The 16432-nt window shown below is 39.4% G+C and overlaps 1 protein-coding gene across 2 annotated transcripts in view; it reads right to left on the bottom strand.

Annotated features, from left to right (window-relative positions):
* The window catches only part of PRRG1 (proline rich and Gla domain 1), a 103478-nt gene extending 91271 nt beyond the window's left edge, over positions 1-12207 (bottom strand). Inside the window, exon 1 of one of the 2 annotated variants that reach the window (XM_063660839.1) lies at positions 12115-12207. The gene's annotated coding sequence lies outside the window, so the exon portion shown is untranslated. The remainder of the gene's footprint in view (positions 1-12114) is intronic. The other variant, XM_063660840.1, reaches the window with a different exon arrangement.
* Between the last annotated feature and the right edge of the window lie 4225 nt (positions 12208-16432).

The raw sequence follows: 16432 nt of genomic DNA, 5'->3' as shown, positions 1-16432 counted from the left end.
CCCAAAGTGCTGGGATTACAGGCGTGAGCCACCGCGCCCGGCCTTGAGCATTTTTAAGAGCTATGATTACCCCAGCCCTGTGGCACTTTGATTCTCATTTCATTATGCCCAATGACATCTTGAGAAGTAATTATGTTGCTAATTTACAAAAGGTAAAGCTAGCACACACACCCCTTACATACCAAAGGTGTTCAGTAAATGCTGAACTATGGTTTGACACACAGTTATTTCCTTAGGAGATTCAAAAGGCAACTTGCAATGGCAACATTATTTCTATGGTCCCTCAGGTTTTCAGGATAACCAAATCACTTTGCCATTGTAGGAAAGGTGTTGCAATACAAAGAGGTTGTACCCATGAAGGGGTATAGTGTTATTTGAAGACAATCAGTAAGGAAATGGCTGAACTCAACAGCTTTGATAGTACCATCAATTAACTGGGTATTACTGACATATATAAACTACTTCATCCAACAACAGAAAATTACACATTTTTCTCAAGCTCACATGGAATATTCACCAAGACAGATCACATTCTGGGACATAAAACATATCTTAACAAATTTAAAAGAATAGAAATTATGCAATGTCAGCTCTCAGACTACAGTGGAATTAAACTAGAAAACAATAACAGAAGGATAGCTGGAATTCCCCCATATATGTAGAGATTAAACTACATACCTTTAAATAACACATGGATTATTGAAGAAAAAATCCCAAGAGAAATTAAAAACATATTTTGAACTAAGTGAAAATTAAAATACAACTTGTCACAATTTGTGGGATGAAGCAAAAGTAGTGCTTAGAGGGAAATTTATAGCTTGAATGCATACATTAGAAAAAAAGAAAGATCTGAAATCAATCATGTAAGTTTCCATCCTAGGAAATTAGAAAAAGAAGAGCAAATTAAACCTGAAGTAAATAGGAGAAAAGAAATAATACAATTGAAGCAGAAATCAGTGAAACTGAAAACAGAAAATCAATAGGGAAAAATAAATGAAACCAAAGGCTGGTTTTTTGAAAAGATCAATGAATTCAATAAACTTCTTGCCAGGGTAATTAAGAAAAGAAGAGAGGGGACACAAATTATTAACAGAAATGAAAGAAAGGACATCACTACAGATCCCATGGACATTAAAAGGATAATAAAGGAATATTATGAACAATTTTATCCCCACAAATTTGATAAGCTAGATGAAATGGACCAATTCCTTGAAATGGACCAATTCCTTGAAATGGACCAATTCCTTGAAAGATACAATCTGCCAAAACTCACACAAGAAATAGACAATGTGAATAGGACTATATTAAAGAAATTGAAACAATAATAACCTGCAAAACAGAAAGTACCACACCAGATGGGTTTACCGCCGAATTCTACCAAACATTTAAAGAATAAATTATACCAGTTCTCTAGAATCTCTCCAGAAGTTAGAAGCCAAGGCAATACTATGAGGTCAGAATTACCCTAAAACCAAAACCAGACAAAGACATTACTAGAAAAGAAAACTACAGACCAATATCTACCATAAACACAGATTGAAAAATCCTCAACAAAATATTATCAATTGTATCCACCAACCATATATAAAAAATTATACACTATGATCAAGTGAGATGTATGACAAGTATGCGAGGCTGGTTGAATATTCAAAAACCAATTAATGTACTCCAGAACATCAACAGGCCAAAAGGGAAAATTTACACAATGATATCCATATATGCAGAAAAAGCACTTAACAAAATCCAACACTGATTCATGATTTAAAAAAAAAAACTCTCAGCAAACTAGGAATAGATGGGAACTCACTCAAATGGAAAATGGCATCTATAAAAACACTACAGTTGACATCATACATAATGGTGCAAGACTTGAAGCATTCCCTCTAAGCTCAGAAAAAAGGCAAGGATGTCCCCTCTCACCACTCCTTTTCAAAATCATACTGGAAATCCCATCTCATGTGATAAGACAAGGAAAGGAAACAAAAGGTATACCGATTGGGAAGGAAGAAATAAAACTGTTTTTGTTCACACATGACATGATTGTCTATGTAGAAAAATTCCAAAGAATTGATTGTTTTAAATAAAATCTCCTGGAACTAATAAGTGATAATAGCAAGGTTACAGGATACAAGGTTAATAAATAAAAGTCAATTCTTTTCCTATATATCAGCAATGAGCAAGATCTCCATTGGGAAAACCACAAAACTCTGGTGAAAAAAATCAAGACTAAATAAATGGAAAGATATCCCATGTTCGTGGATAGGAAGACTCAATAGTCTCAAGATATCAGTTATTTCCAACTTGACCTACGAATTCAATGCAACCCCAATCAAAATCCCAGCAAGTGATTTTGTGAATTTTTCTTTTTAAAAAACAACTGATTCTAAAGTTCATATGGAGAGGCAGCAGATACAGAATAGCCAAGACAATATTGTAGAACACCAAAGTTGGTGGACTGACACTACCTAATTTCAAGAATTACTATTAAACTACAGTAATAAAGACAGTGGCAAAAGAATGGACAGATAAATGTAACAGAATAGAGAGATATATCCATATCGTCAACTGATCTTTGACAAAGGAACAAAGGCAAAACAATGAAGATAGACTTTTCAACAAATGATGCTGGAACAACTGGACATCCACATGAAAAAAAAATGAGTCTAGATATGGCCTTACACCCTTCATAAAAATCTCAAAATGGATCATATACCTAAATGTAAAATACAAAACTATAAAACTCTTAGAACATAGGAAAAAATCTACATGACCTCTAATATGGTAATGAGTTTTTAGTTATAACACCAAAGGTATGATTCATGAAAGGATTGATAAGCTGGATTTAATATTATAAACTTCTACTCAGCAAAATACACTGTCAAGAATATGAGAAGTGAAGCCACAGACTGTGAGAAAATATTTGCAGACGACATAACATATAAAGTACTATTATCCAAAATATACAAACAACTCTTAAAACTCAGCAATGAGAAAAAAAACAAAAAAAAACCTGATTTGAAAATGGACTAAATATGTGGACACCTCACCAAAGAAGATATACAGATGGATACAGATGACAAATAAACATATGGAAAGCCCAACATCATATGTCATTAGGGAATTGCAAGTTAAAACAACAATGAGCTGGCACTACACATGTATTAAAATGGCCAGAATACAGAACACTGACAACACCAAATGCTGGCAAGGATGTGGAGCAACAGAAACTCATCCACTGCTGGTGGGAATAAAAGTGGTAAGTTACTTTGGAAGACACTTTGTCAATTTCTTGCAAAACTAAACATAAAGTAGTCCTCCTTTATCCATGGGGAATACATTCCAAGACCCCAAAGGATGCCTGAAATCTTGGATAGTATCAACTCCTATACATGCTATGTTTTTTTGATCTGACAACCTAGATGGCTACTAAGTGACTAATGGGCAAAAGGCATATACAGCATGGATACTCTGGACAAAGGGATGATTCATGTCTTGGGCAGAATGTGGTAGGATGGTGCGAGATTTCATCATGTCAAAATGGCACAAAATTTAAAACTTATGACATTTATTTCTGGAATTTTCCATTTAATATTTTCAGACCATAGTTGACCTTGGGTAACTGGAAATGTGGAAAGTGAAACCATGGATGGGGAGGGGAACTACTACATTCTCACCATATGATCCAGCAATTGAGGTCCTTTGTATTCAAATGAATTGAAAATCTATGTCCACATAAAATACTGCACACAGGTATTTATAATAGCTTTATTTATAATTACTACAACTTGGAAGCAACCAAGATATTTTTTAGTAGGTTAATGAATAAACTGTGGTACATCCAATGGAGTATTAAGCACTAAAAAGAAATAAGCTATTCAACCATGAAAAAACATGGAGGAAGCTTACATGAACGTTACTAGGTGAAAGACACCAATATGAAAAAGCTGCATATTTTATAATTCCAACTATATGACATTTTGAAAAAGGAAAAACTATGGAGACAGTAGAAGGATCAGTGGCTTCCAGGGGCTGGAAGGAAGGGCAGTTGAAAAGGCAGAACACAGAGAATTTTTGGGGTAGTGAAACTATATCATATCATAATATTAATACAATAGTGGATATGTTATTATACATTCATCCAAATCCATAAGATGTACAATACCAAGAGTGAGCCCTAATATAAACAATTAGCTTTAGGTGATAGTGATATGTCAATGGAGGTTCATGAACTGCAACAAATGTACCGCTGTGGTACAGGATGTCCTGATAGTGCAGGAAGTTGTGTATGTGAAGGGGGGGTATATGAGAACTCTCTGTACTTTCCTTGTAATTTTTCCATGAACCTAACACTGCTCTAAAAAACTAAAGTTTTTTAATTTAAAAACAAAGCAAAACAATGACCCCTTCTCTTCCCTTATAATGTTGTGATCCATTCCTAGAGTTTCCTGTTTACCCATACCTACCCCATGAATTCTACCTGGAGTATCAAATAATCACCTCAAACTCAACATGGCCAGTATGTAGTTCTTGATCTTCCCACTCAGAAATTTCTCCTCTTGCAATCTTCCCACCACTCCCACAATCCTTCTTGCTTATCTGACTCTATGCCTTATCATTCACCCCTTCTCATTCATGCTACTCCAGCCGCAAAAACCATTTTGCTATTTTTAGCTAAAAGGTCTCAAAAAGAACCCACCTCAAGACTTTTACAATTGCTGTTCCCTGTGCTTAGGAAGCTCTTCCTCCAAATAAATGGTTTTCTTATCTTCTACAAGTCTTTGCTGACAGTGAAGTCTTCCCTGATGACCTCCCTCCAAGATGCTCTATTCACCTATAGATGAATACCTATAGGTCCCCCCATTCACTTTCCCTGCTTTGTATTTCTCCAAAGAATGCAGCACCATGTCACTTAACATATATGTATATTTATGTGTATATGCATACAAAATTATATATATCTTATATTTCTTATATTTTACTCATTTACTTTATTATCTGCCTCCCTCAAATACGATGCAAGCGCCTCAAAGGCAGAAATTTCTAATAAAATATAACTTTTATATACTGTTGTATCCTCAGTGTTTAGAAGAATGCCTGGCCATTGACGGTCATACAAATATTTGTTGAATAACTGAATAAAAATCATATGAAACTTATCATATAGCAGTCTTACGGCAAGGGCTAGGGCAATAACATTACAACACAGCATGTCTAGACTTAATTTCAAAAAATAATTATTCGAACTAAGTTGAAGAAAAATACACTTGTAGCCATTAGTGGTAGCTGGAATAGCTGAAATTATTGATTTATTTACTAGCATTATTAAACTTGAAAACATCCATTCTACTTAAGAGTTCAAGACTACTTAAGTTCCACTGAAGAACAGTAGTGTGCAAACAAACCTCCCTTAAAGAGAGCTCTTTCAGTTTCTCCCACTTCCACCTTTAAACTTACTTTTTTCACTCTTTTCTCCTCTCTTTTTATGGTACCCACTAATTCCATTCTCTCCTGCTCTCCTGCTCCAGTACCGTATTCCATCAATTATATGTTCATAGCATTACACATTCAATCGCTCCTTAACTCCAGCAGGCTTTTCACCTTTACATATTCCCATTTTCTGGAACTCTAAAAATCTTCAAACTCCAGTCTTTTTCTTCTATTCTCCTTTCACCAGCCATTTACCAATAAAACTATTTTCAGTTCTTCCATATTCTGCCCAACATTGCTGAAGAGATGGCTCTTAACCAGGGAATTTTTTCATGCCTAGATCCCACACCCTGAAATCCAGATTTTATGAGTCAATATTGTGGGGAGGGGCACTAAACTTAAGTGTATTGTTTGAAACAGCTCCCTATGACAGTCTGATGCACACACCAGATTAAGAACCATTACCTCTATGTCTGAGCATGGTGGCTCACGTCTGTAATCTCACCACTTTGGGAGGCTGAGGTGGTAGGATCACTTGAGCCCAGGAGTTTGAAACCAGCCTGGGCAATATAATGAGACCTCATCTCAAAAAAAATTTTTTAATTTAAAAATTAGGTGGGCATAGTGGCACATACTTGTGGTCCCAGCTACTCAGGAAGCTGAGGTGGGAGGACTGCTTGAGCCCAGGAGGTTGAGGCTTCAGTGAGTCGTGTTTGCGCCACTACACTCCAGTCTGGGCATGAGAAAGGCCCAGTCTCAAAAAACAAACAAACAAACAAACAAAAAAGCCATTACCTCAAATACCTGTGATATGTTCTCCTGGTCATAATAATGATTATATAATACCAACTGAGAAGTATAATTAAACCAACAATCTGCACCTGAAACACACCAAAAACAAACAAAAGAAAACCTTGTGGTCATCAAATCCAAGCATCTTCTGTCAGTCCTATCCTCTCCACATTTTAGAGGACACTCTAAACTCCAGTCTTAAAAGCACTACCAGCCGGGCGTGGTGGCTCATGCCTGTAGTCTCAGCACTTTGGGAGGCCGAGGCAGGTGGATCACAAAGCCAGGAGATCCAGACCATCCTGGCTAACACGGTGAAACTTGGTCTCTACTAAAAATACAAAAAAATTAGCCGGGCGTGGTGGCGGTCGCCTGTAGTCCCAGCTACTTGGGAGGCTGAGGCAGGAGAATGGTGTGAACCCAAGAGGCGGAGCTTGCAGTGAGCCGAGATCGTGCCACTGCACTCCAACCTGGGCGACAGAGCGAGACTCTGTCTCAATAAAAAAAAAAAAAAAAAATTAAAAAAAAAGCACTACCAGCTTAAAGTGCACTCTGTTCTTAATTTTTATAAATTTTTGGTCTTTTGGTCTCCTCTCCCTTCCTCTCCACCAACTTGTCTGAATGCCATATAGATAAATGCCACTCAATGTTTTCCCAGGGACAGCAGAATCACCATCATTTATGAACTTACTAGAAATGGAAATTCTTAGACTCTGTCCTAGACATCACAAACTTTGGGTATGGGGGTCCAGAAATCTATGCATCTTGTGATTATTGTACATGCTGAAGTTTGAGAACCACTGTGCTAAGCAACCTGTTGGAAATACATGGGAGTTATCTACAATACAGAACTGGAGCTCAAACAGGGTGGGAAATATCAATACATCCACATTCTGAAGTTAACTGCTATTGAAATAATGGGAGCTCACAAGAAACAGCAGACATAAATAACAACAGCTAACATTTTAAAAGCACTACTATGTGCTAGACATTATAAGCTGCTAACAGTCATGCATCACTTAACAACTGGGATATGGTCTGAGAAATGCCTCTTTAGGCGATTTCGTTGTTGTGTCAACATCATAGAATGTACTTACACATACCTGGATGGTATAGCTTACTACACACCTAAGCAATATGGTATACCCTATTATTCCTAGGCTACAATCCTGTACAGCATGTTACTGTACTGAATAGGCAGTTGTAACACAATGATGTCTGTGTATCTAAACACAGAAAATGTACAGTAAAAATAGGTATAAAAGATAAAAAATGGTACACCTGTATAGGGCACTTACCATGAATAGAGCCTGCAGGACTGAAAGCTGCTCTGGGTAAGTCAGTGAGTGAGTGGGAAGTGGATATGAAGGCCTAGGACATTTACTGTACACTACTGTAGTCTTTATAAATACTCTCCACTTAGGCTACACCAAATATATAAAAAATGTAATTCTTTCTTCAATAATAAATTAACCTTAGCTTACTATAACTTTTTTACTACATAAACTTTTTAATATTTTAAACTTTTTGACTCTTTTGTAATAATACGGAGCTTAAAACATACACTGGACAGTTGTACAAAAACATTTTCTTTCTTTATATCCTTATTCTATAAGTTTTTATCTATTTAACTTTTTAAACGTTTTTATTAAAAACTAAGACACAAACATACACATTAGCCTAGACCTACACAGGGTCAGGATCATCAATATCACTCTTCCACTTTCACATCTTGTTTCACTGGAAGGTTTTCAGGGGCAATAACATGGGTGGAGATATCATCCCCTATGATAACAATGCCTTCTTCTTGCCTTCCTGAAGGACCTGTCTGAGGCTGTTTTACAGTTAACTTTAAAAAACATATAAGTAGAAGTATATTCTAAAATAATAATTAAAAAGTATAGTATAGTAAATAAACCATTAGCATAGTTATTTATTATCAAGGGTTATATACTGTAATGCATTGCACTGTGACATTACAAAGGCTACAAAGTCACCAGGTTTTTCAGCTCCATTATAATCTTATGAGAACCACCATCACACATGTTGTCCATAGTTGACCAAAATGTCATTATGCATCACATCACTATATACCTGATCTTAATTATCAGGTAAGTATTATAATTATCATTTTTACAAGTGAGGAAACTAATGCTCAGAAAGAAAAGTTTAACTTCTTGTCTTGCCTCCAATTTTCGATTTCTCCAATTTCCATGCCCTTGACTCTTGTGCATACAGTGAGAAAAAGAGTTTTGAACAGAACCCTGAGAAGACTGTGGAGGTGACTGAGGTTAACTGGTCAAAGAATTAGAGAAAAAAAATCAGAAATATGAGAAGGAAGTCTAAGAGGAAAGTTTTAAGAAGGAAGGTATAATCACAATGGTTGGTTTGGAATATTTTTTCAGTCAGTAGGTCCACAGATGATGTAGAACTTTAAAGAAGTTTTATGGATGCTACTCTTCCTCCCTGAGTTTTGAGTTTTAGTCAAAAAAACAGAGACTAACTTGAAGTGTTTTGGGAACAATGACTAATGCTATTTTTAAAAGTGAAATTAAAAAAGTGCTTTTACATTTAGATGAATAAGGGAGAAATGAAGAAAAATAAGGGTTACTAATGCTCATAGTTCTCTGTCTGCTTTGCAGGCACAGAAGGCTAGACTAAGCACGTAGCCAATCCTGACTTATTTTTAAACTAAAGAACCAATTCCATTCTTTTATAAAGTAAGTGATCATTTGTTCATGGTATTTTCTCAAATACATAAATCCATTCAGGAGAAGAAGGCTGGAGGTGAGGAACAGGGGGAAGATAATTCCTGTTAGGAGCCAGAGGTAACTGGAAGGCCAGTGATCCTGGTGGAGTTAAGAGACATGTCCACCAGGATCACTGGCCTTCCAGTTACCTCTGGCTCCTAACAGGCCAGTGATCCTGGTGGAGTTAAGAGAGATGTCGGCTGGGCGTGGTGGCTCACGCCTGTAATCCTAGCACTTTGGGAGGCCGAGGCGGGTGGATCACGAGGTCAGGGGATCGAGACCATCCTGGCTAACACAGAGAAACCCCGTCTCTACTAAAAATACAAAAAAATTAGCCGGGCCAGGTGGCGGGCGCCTGTAGTCCCAGCTACTCGGGAGGCTGAGGCAAGAGAATGGCGTGAACCTGGGAGGCGGAGTTTGCAGTGAGCCGAGATCGGCCAGCCTGGGAGACAGAGTGAGACTCCGTCTCAAAAAAATAAAAAAAATAAAAAATAAAAAAAATAAAAAATAAATAAATAAATAAAAAGAGAGATGTCAAGACAGTTTGGCAGAAATGGTTAGACCGAGCCTATCAGGGAACTGTAACATGAAGAGACCCATTAGCCAAAGGCTGAAAATACTTTAAGATGTAAAAGAAGTATAATACAACTGGTTAGATTACAGCTTTCTTTAGTTACATCACCCTTCAGAGAATACCATCTGGCAACGTGATTCATTTGTAGTACTTCCTAAATTACAGCAGCAACCTATTTGTGTCTTTCTACAAATAGTTAATTTCACTAGTTTCAGTATCAGAAACTGGCCTTTTTAAAAACTTCACCTTTTTCTGATCCCTATTTTCCCTTTATCTGAAGAGTTTTTGCACCTCTTTTTAGAAGGATAAACTATGACTAACACATGAGAACATATTTCCACACAGTGTTTATCCATATTCCAAATAATGCTGCTCAAATATTAAATACAATTTCAGAATTCTGAATTTCTTGTATTATCCCATGAACTTTATGCAATATGAATTACTTTTTTCTTTTTTTTTTTTTTTTTTTTTTTTTTGAGACGGAGTCTCGCTCTGTAGCCCAGGCTGGAGTGCAGTGGCACGATCTCAGCTCACTGCAAGCTCCACCTCCCGGGTTCACACCATTCTCCTGCCTCAGCCTCCCGAGTAGCTGGGACTACAGGCGCCCACCACCACGCCCAGCTAATTTTTTGTATTTTTAGTAGAGACGGGGTTTCACCGTGTTAGCCAGGATGGTCTGGATCTCCTGGCCTTGTGATCCACCTGCCTCGGCCTCCCAAAGTGCTGGGATTACAGGAGTGAGCCACTGCACCCGGCCTATGAATTACTATCTTTCTAACAGCATTTATTAATATATATCTGTAAGTTAGTTTATTAGGTGCTTACCACATGCCAGGCAGCTCTAGGTATAAGGGTAACACAAAAGACTGAGGTTCTAGTAGTAATGGAGAAATAAGGCAAGTGATATAAATTTAACAGAAAAAGGTGTGATTAATTCACTCTGGAGGAGATGGCAAAATTTTTCAAGAAGTGAATTAGGCTAAGTCTAGAAAGATGAATAGGAGTTCATCAGGCACTAGAAAGGAGAAAAGGCAACCCTAACACTCCCCACCCCCCACCTGCCCCAAATTTGGGAAAATAGAAAAAGAAAGAATAACATAACAATAAAACCAGAAGAAATCCCATTCACCTCATGCCTGGAGTTGGTGCAGGGGTGGGGGTTGGGCGGGGGTAATTGTGTTTTTAAGTATACTTCAGATCAGAAAGTAAACGTTTATAAAACGGGATTTACAATCAAGGGAAAGGGGTGGAGGAGGAGGAAGTTCAGTTTATTTTGTTGTATTAACTTAAAACAAATGAGTAAAAATATCAACATCTATGCTTGGGAACACATATACTATCTTTCATAAAAGTCCCTAAGTTTGAAAATGAAAGCATATGGAGCTTTATCCAATATTACAATATTTGCCCTAATGTTTTGTATCCTTAATATTGTTTTCAAAGGTTCTAAAGTGAGTCGGCCCAAGATCTTGACAGCACATCCACACACATGCCCAATAATCCACTCGATTGAAACAATCAACGGTAGCCTAACCAACTTTTCACTTACCCTGACTTGAACACCTTCGCATCCTTCAAAGTCTAGCTTTATAGTATGACCATCAACAGACAAATAATTAAGCTCTAAGTTTTATCACTCAACCTCTTCATCCTTTCATTCAATTATTTTCTCTCAAATCCCATTAGTTTCGCTTTTCTCCTAAAGGGACTCGTAGAAAATACTTGTACAGCACAATTACAAAAACCAGTGGCTGGAGCCAGAGGCCAAACGCGCACACACTACTTTCCAGTCATATCCCTCTTGGGGCTGTTCCTACCAGTGATCAAATTCAGCGGACAAGGAAGAAGGAAAAACCTGAAGCAGGAAGACTGTTCTCTTCCTTCCACTTCCCCCCACGCCGCCTCCCCCTCCCCCCGCTCTCCCATCCCCCAGGGCCGCACCGCGACCGACCTCGCACGCACTCCCTCCCACTGTCACCCGCCACTGCCTATAAAACAGTCATAGCCTTTGTTAAAATGTCCACGGGCACAATGGATCAGAAGAGGGACAGATTCCCGGGTTGGGTAAAGGAAAGTCACACGAACGCCACGCCCTCCTTGGGACTAGCCCAGGCCGACAGCCCACCACCTCCAAATCCTTTCCCCTCCGACGGGGAATGTTTCTAGCAACTCTGCACCAGAGAAAGCAGCGCTGGAGGAAGGGATGAGCCTGGGACGTCCCTCATGGGCACCAAGCAGGGGACTGAACTTGAAGCTGGGACACCCTCCAGCACCGTTGGCAAGCCTTGCGGTCCTGCCCAGTTTGTGTGCGGACTTCCAGCCTCTGAACCCCATTCCTTCAATTTTTTTCCCGTCATACCCACCCTCACCCACTCCCGCTACCACGCACTCCGCTCCCCACGCGGCCCTGGCCGGACACCCACAGGCAGCGTCGCTACCAACGCTACCGCATATCTGACGGGTTTCTCCTCGCAGAACCGAAGTTACCCCCACACACCCCAATCCTTCCTGGGGCGCTTCGCCCGGATCACGTTTCCCCAGCTAGGAACCCAGCGCGGCCGCCACACTCACAGCGGGTCCCGCTCCGCTACTCGGCGTTCTGCGAGCCGCACGTCGCGCCTGCGCGCTCCTATTTCTGCCGAGTCTAGCTGGAGCCAGGAACCGCGAGCGGACTGGAAGGGAGGTGGAAAGAGGCGGGGGCTGGGCTGGGGCGGGGTTAGGAGAGAAGGGGCGGGAACAGGGTGGGGCGCGGGGGTGGGAAACGAGGGGCGGATCCTCCACCGCTTCTGCTAGGAAGACCCAGCGCTCAGGGCATCCTGCTGGAGCTTTCCACTCTTGGGGTTTATTTATAACACATACAGAAAAGCCGTCGAGGCCCCTCTGTGCACTCCCACACGCACCGTGGAGAAAGCCTGGCTCGGCGCTGGCCCAAGTAGTCAGCCCTTGGGCCGCCACGTCTCTCCTTCTAGCCACCGCGGGTCCCCGCCAGCCTTTTTCTCTTTCGCATGCATACCTCACCACACATTATTCCTTTTCCTAGTCATTTCTCCTCATCGCGTACTCTTCAGCCCTGGTGAAGTGAGGGGCATGGGGATTTCCCATCCACAGACCGCCTGTGTAGGGCATCCTAGTTAATAAACCTGTTCGCTATGTGTGAGCCCAGATCGTGGTTGGTGACTATTCGACCATTGTCCACTGTTACAGCTCAGATAATTGCCCTTTCCTTGAGGAATAATTCCCTTGCCACTGTTTCCGGACAACTCTTGGTGACAACTATCTGCTTTTTCTAAAAAAAAAAAAAAATCTTGAGAAGAAAATCCATCTTTGACCTCGCTTTTTAGGTAGAGCTATCTTAGAACTTGAACCTTGGACTTCTGCAAGCCCCTCTAAGAAACAGAATAAAAGGCTTTTGCTATTGTGTAAACTTTGACCTAATGCTTGGAGGTTTTCTGGCATTTTGCATCATAAGGAGCCTAGCTTGATTATTATTCCATGCTGCACGCGTGCTTGGTTTTAACTTGTATGCTTTTCTGTTTACAGTCTGGTCAGCTGTGGCATCTCACATGCCTTCAGATCAGCTATTAAAATAAACACACACCTGAGTGAATCCAAAGTGAATTGGGCTGTGGACCTGAAGTGATTTATTCCAAACTAACTTCCCCTTCTTTTTACTTTAATTGTGATGGAATTAAGAAACATTTGGCTTATTAAGAATAAAAGAATTGCCACAGGACCACACCAATAGTCTTTCCTAGCAAACATTTTAACTGTGATGGGAGCATTTTATGGGAGAGTTTGGTAATTGCCCTTAAAGATCTGAATATCCCGAAATTCTTCCATTTAACCTTTCTTGTCTTCCATTCATATATTTTACAAATCAGATTTTCTAGAACTCATTTCTATCTTGCCCTTGTCAAATAAGCCTAGGGAGGATATAGAGAGATATATTGCCAAAAGGTATATTGGTAATGTAGACACAAATTTTGCAGGATTAATAAGTCTGTAAGTGCCTGGAAGCAGGACTTTGTCCTGTTCATTTCACTAGTAAAATATTTCACATACAGGTTCTTAAAAAAAAATGCTGGGCTAATAAAAGTAAGATTTGCATCCTTAATAAATGTGCATATGTGGTTTTTTTAAACTTTTCACTTGATTATTTTTTTCTTTTTTGTCTAAATTTTTCAGGATATTTTGGTTGAAATGACAAAAACTAGATTGAAGTAGATCAGGCAAAAACAGGAAGTTATTGTGTAACCCAAGTTGTGAAAGGGTAGGTCTATGATTGGCCATAGGATTAAATGGAACCAGCAACAGGAATGCTTCGAATTCCAGCTCAGGTTCTCAATCCAGACAGGGTCATTCTAACAGAACATCTCAAAGTCATGTTCTGCTGGTTTGGCACCATAGCCTGTTGTAAGTTGCTCACACCTACCAAGTTGCTACCAGAGAGAAAGTATCTCTCTTCTCTCACTTCCAGTTTTTAAAGCAACAGTTAAAGCATCTGATTGGGGAGGACTGAGTACCATAACCACTCCTGAAGAGAAAATGCATATGTGACATAAGAATGGGACCCAAGTAGAAACACATGGTTAAAGAAAAAAAAATAAAGAGAAAAATTTCTAAATGAAAACAAACAGTAAGGGGGAGATGCCGTTTTCAGAAGAGACAGGCATTGGACAGACAAAAAAAAAGATGTCCACCATCAAACCTGTGTTTAAGGAATACAGCCTTGGAATTACCTTTGACCCCTCTTTCTCTCCGTCTCCCTGCCTCCCCAAATATTCAAGTATTAACAAAGCTGGTTAACAGTGTATATGTATTAGTTTTCTGTGGCTGCTGTACAAAAATTACCACAAACTTCATGGTTTAAAACAACACAAATGTATCTTATGGTCCTGGAGGAAGTCTGACAAGAGTCACCCTGGACTAAAATCAAGGTGTCAGCAGAGTTGAGTTCCTTTATGGAAACATTTTGGGAGAATCTTTTTTCTTGCCTTTTCCACATTCTACAGACCTCCCACATTCCTTCGTTCATGGCTGTATTCCATTTTCAAAGCCAACAATAATATTACTCTGACACACTGACACTTCTGCCTACCTCTTCCACATATAAGGACCTTTCTGATTATATTGGGCACATTAAGATAATCCAAAACAGTCTCCCTATCTGAAGGTCAGATGATTAGCAGCCTTAATTATATCTGTAACTTTAATTCCCTTTTGCCATGTAACATATTTTAACAGGTTTTGGGTACTGGCACGTGGATATCTTTTGGGGGGCATTAATATCCCTACTACAGTCTTTCTTTACATAAAAGTAACAAAGCCTAAGCCACTGGTTTTCAAACTGAAACACTTGTAAAAAAAAATACTGATATCTGGATCCCACCCCTAGATATTATTATTTAATTGGCCTGGAGTCCCTTGGCCCCTCTAAACACACACAGAATTAACTGGATCAGGATGGAGCATCTCACCCACGCTGGGCCACAGAACTTCCCTGGGGATTTAGAATAGTAGCAGGGAATTGGTAACACTGGGTGTCTGAAGCTATAATGTGTCAATTTAGGAACTATAAAATAAGGAGAATCTTAGGAAAACAAATCTGGAGTGGATGGAAGAGGGGAGAAACAGAAAGAGGTAGACACAGTGGAGCTGAGCCTGGAAACTCAATGGTTGTCTGCCTCATAGTTACAATGGCATTCTTATCATTGGCTTCTATGAGGAAACACTGAATCCTCATAAGAAGGTATCTTATTTTGCTGAAGCCAGCTCAAGTTAATTTCTCTTGCATAAACCATAAAATATTCTAATTAATATAGGATGAGAGCTTAACTTTCCTCCAATTACTTTTTTTCTGATATGTTTTTTGTTAAATAAATAAGGCAGGCTTAAGAACAAGACTTTTAGAATTGGTATTCCAGATCTTCTGTCTACTTCACCAGCATCCATCTCCCAGTTACCCCATATTATTCCACTCCTCCTTTCACTTTATAGTTACTCAAAGGCCCAGAAAAGGCCTCATAAATTATCTCAGCCCTCATCCAATAGTCCAAGTCTCCCTTAGACACACCAGTTAGGTGTAAATCCAGTTCTCTTCTTGACTGATGTCAAGTCAATATTAATGACTTGCAAATCAAATCTCTCACCCTAATCACTCTCCTGATTTTCAGATCTCTAGTTACCTGGCTAATGGATTATTCCTCCTCAAGGTATAAGAAATGAAACTCAATTTCTCTTCCAAAATCTGCCGTCCTTCTTGCATTTGATTTTCTTCATAATGGAAATACTATGCACCCCGTCAAACACATTAGAAGTGGTAAATCACTCATGGCCACTTTTTCTCTATCCTCAGTTTTCTATTCATTCTACCTCTTAAATGTTTCACATATTAATTCATCTTTCCTGCCTCACTTCAGATGTATCACCAATCACCTGAGCTACCACATGGTCTCCCAGCTGGTTTCCCTGTCTTTAGTTTTTCCCGAATCCGATCCACCCTTCCCAGTTCTGCCAGATAGCTTTATAAACACTAATGTGATCAAGCCACTGTACTACTTAAAGACATTTCATGACTCCTGTCCACTTTACCATAAAATACAAACTTTTTCAGCACAATCAAATCTTATCTGGCTGCTTTGCACCTTTGCAAACTCATTCCCCTACCCATCATATGCACCCTAAGCTGCTAGCTGTATTTACCTTATACTTTCGTGCTGTTAGGACTTTCCTGTTCTCTCTCTCTGGCAGACACGTTCTTACAGATCCAGCTCAAAGACAGCCACTATGTAAATTATTCGTGGTGCCATTTAAGGCAAAGTAAATCAGCTATTGATACTCTGCTTGCTATCTCTGTACTGGCATCCCCCTTCCTAAAGCTTATGCCTTA

This window comes from Pongo pygmaeus, chromosome X (assembly GCF_028885625.2).
Source record: "Pongo pygmaeus isolate AG05252 chromosome X, NHGRI_mPonPyg2-v2.0_pri, whole genome shotgun sequence".
NCBI classification, from domain to species: Eukaryota; Metazoa; Chordata; class Mammalia; order Primates; family Hominidae; genus Pongo; species Pongo pygmaeus.
The sequence above is the reverse complement of the archived record's forward strand: the minus strand, read 5'-3'. Positions and strand labels throughout refer to the sequence as shown.